This window comes from Myotis davidii, unplaced genomic scaffold, assembly GCF_000327345.1.
Source record: "Myotis davidii unplaced genomic scaffold, ASM32734v1 scaffold96, whole genome shotgun sequence".
Lineage (NCBI taxonomy): Eukaryota > Metazoa > Chordata > Mammalia > Chiroptera > Vespertilionidae > Myotis > Myotis davidii.
This window is the reverse complement of record NW_006289416.1, coordinates 6,701,272-6,704,459: the sequence shown is the minus strand read 5'-3', so window position 1 is coordinate 6,704,459 and position 3,188 is coordinate 6,701,272. Positions and strand designations below refer to the sequence as shown.

The window sequence follows — 3,188 nt, the reverse complement described above, 5'->3', positions numbered from 1 at the left end:
CTCCCCCCAGCAGCCACCCCCCGCCCTGCTGCAGCCACAGGTGAGTCCACAGCTGAGCAGCAGCCGGCCCCCCGGTGGCCAGCCAGCACTCTGTCCCCACAGCCCCTCGACTGCACTGCCATCCGGTACCCAAGAGCCGACCTGTTTGCAGTCCTGCAGCCCAACCCGCCCACCCGGGATGGGCCACCAGCAGCACCAACTGCCGAAGGTTCCGGAAAAAGAGCCTGCAGCCGCCCAGCCTCTGCCGCTGCCCGAGGTGCGTGAGGACAGTAATCAGGGTCTGGCCCCCACTCCCGTATCGGTCAAGCGAGAGCCTCAGGAGTTGGACCAGCTGTACCTGGATGACGGTAAGTGCCCGCGGCCGCAGGTGGGCGCCTGGCTTTGCACCGTGTGAGTGTGCGAAGGAGGGGTGTGCGAACTCGCTGCTTGGCAGAGGAGTGCACCCGGCTCCTGAGCCCCAGCACGGCAGGCGGCTCTCCCTGCAGACGTGTCACTGAGCGTGGCAGGCAGGACGATGGTGTGGAAATCTCGGTGCCGTGGCCTTCCTGTAAAATAGTAACAAGGTGCCTGTGGTGGTTCGCAGCGTATTTATGTAAAGGGCCGCCGTTTCCTTGGGCACGAGCTGGGCTGCGGCTGGGGGCAGCAGGCAGTCCTGACTTGCACCTTGATCACCATGATCTGCTCGCTAAGCGCCGGTCGCTAGCACTTTCCTGGGCTGCGAGCACAAACAATCCACATAAGTGTAAGTTGTTTCCCGGACCTGGGCACGGACGATCCAGCTGAAGGCGAGTGGGGAGCGGTCAGGGGCGCACACCTCTCCTCTTGGGGTGCTGCCCTGGCCTCCATCCCTCCTGGGTGAGGGCAGATGCCTGGAAAGCCCCTCCAGCCTGTGTTCCGTGACCCTGGCACCTCAGGGGCAGCCGCAGCCTTTCCCAGGAGGAGTGCTCATGACTGGGCAGTGTTTCACATTCACTGGACTCACAGGTGCTGGTTCTGCCCTTCGAGAAGGTGCCAGCATGGGAGGTGCTGGCGTGTGAGGGGTGCCAGGGCCACGGCCCTGGGCCAGTCTCTGGGCCCCTCTGGACTTGGTTCGCTTGATGGCCGGATCCAGACTTGGTTGAGAGGCCAAAGCTGAGTAAGACAGTCACCCTGAATCCCTCAGTTCAGGGGACGACCGCTGTCACACAGGCCCAGCCCCATGGTGCAGCCTCTGCTGATTGCCCTGCCCCTGTCAGCCTGGTGGGGTGCGGGCATAGAGCTCCGGGTGCCCAAAGGCTGCACCCTCCTGCTCCTCTGGGCTCTGATGCCCACCCGGTGCCTCCAGTGGGCTCCTGCTCCCCCGTCACTCTCCCAGTTGACACCAGGCTCCAGCCCTAGAGGTCCTGCCTCCAAACATCTTTCAGACGCCTGTGCCTCCGCATCAGTCCCCACACTGCTCACCTGTGTGGTCAGGACGCTCTCTAGCAGGTCATCTGCTCTTCTTTGTCCCCAAATACTCCTCTTGCTTCCCTGTGATCATGGTCACCTGTAGAACAGTGTAGGAGTCGCTCCCTGTCCTCAGCCTCCTGCCCCGGCCGCACACACACTGCCCCTCTGCCATGCACGAACTGCCCCTGGTCTGCCCACTTGTCTCCAGGTCACACATGTGGTCCTGGGCCCCTTGAGAGGTCCCGCAGCCCAGCCCAGTGCAGCTTCGTGCACGTAGGTTCTGTCTGCTCCATTTGAGGCCACGTTTGGGGGCCTTATTCCCCTAAGTCTCCGTCGTCCCAGGACAGTTATAAACAAAGCTTTTCAGTGTGGCCCAGGACAGCAAGGCAATGTTCGTTTTGGGGTCAGGATTGGGACCATGGTTAAGACAGCTGTGCCAGAGGCCTCCCTAGAAAGCAGTAAATGATGTCTATAAATATGCGCCTCTTTCATGCACACCCCCGCCCATATGTGACATTTCATTGCTAATTCTCAACCAGAATCACGCAGGGAAAGCCTCGAGCCCCTGCAGAGTACCTGCTGGCCTTGGGTCCCTTACAGAGACGCTGATCCGCCCCCACAGGAGAGCAGATTCCCCTTGGCCCATTAGAGCTGGTGGTGGGTGCCCACGGCTGACAAGCCTCTGCCATGGAACAGCCGTTCCCAGAGGCTGAGGGTTCTGGGATGCAGCCTCCCACGTATTAGGCTTCCCTCGATGGGGCTCCCCGGCCCGAGGGGCTGGAATTGGTCCGAGCACTCAGGCCTGATGACCCTGCCTGGTCCTGGCAGCAGGAGACACACCTTGTCCATCCCCATCAGAAAGCAGAGCCGATGCCTCTTGCTGTCTGAGCAGCTGAAGTCTCCTGAGCCCATAGGCATTTGGAATATAGCTGGGCCCGGCTCTCCCCGGAAATCTTGGGGTGCTTTATGCTGTGCAGCCGCCGTGAGGAGAAAGCACCTGTCTCACCAGAGGGTGGGCAAACCGCCTGCCGAGAAGTCAGGGCTCCTGGGAAGATCTTTATTTATTTATTTTTTTATTATTATTGATCCTCTCCCTAGGATTTTTTTTCCATCGATTTTTAGAGAGTGGAAGGAAAGAGAGAGAGAGAGAAAGAGAGAGAGAGAGAGAGAGAGAGAGAAATCCTCATCTGAGGATATGTTTTTAATTGATTCTAGAGAGAGGAAGGGAGGATGTGAGAGAGAAAAATCAATTGGTTGCCTCCGGTATGCAGCCCAACCAGGGCCAAGGATCAAGCCTGCAACCAAGGTACGTGCCTTTGACCAGAATCAAACCCAGGACCCTTCAATCTGCAAGCCAACACTCTATCCACTGAGCCAAACTGACAGGGCATCATGGGAGGACCTTGAGGCCAGGTTTTTGTGCCAAGCCTGACCCCTCGGAACATGGAACCCGCCCTCTGGTTAGAGCAGCGATGTCCATGCAGGTCAGACCCGGGACGGCATGACATCAAATCGAGGCCACGCCATGAGCACAGGAACCTGAGCCTCCAGCCTCCCACCCCACATTCTGAGGGCCTTTGGGGTGGGTTTGCACTGTGGCTCCTTGATGTGGTGGTTGGAGAGAGTGACCGTGGGTGTGGGCAGAACTACGTTGCTTTCATAAGGCTTGTGTGGTGCGTCAGCTCCGTGATCTGATGCTTTGCTGGCCCCCGTGTGAGGTTCTGTGTAACTGAGGTTTTTTAAAATTAATTTGTCCAACG

At 58.9% G+C, this 3,188-nt stretch overlaps 1 non-coding gene across 1 annotated transcript in view; it reads left to right on the top strand.

Moving 5' to 3' along the window:
- Nucleotides 1–6: 6 nt before the first annotated feature.
- The window catches only part of LOC102756752, a 29,729-nt gene continuing 26,547 nt past the window's right edge, over nt 7–3,188 (top strand). The window contains exon 1 of the transcript XR_001513557.1: nt 7–347. This is a non-coding gene — a transcript (uncharacterized LOC102756752). The remainder of the gene's footprint in view (nt 348–3,188) is intronic.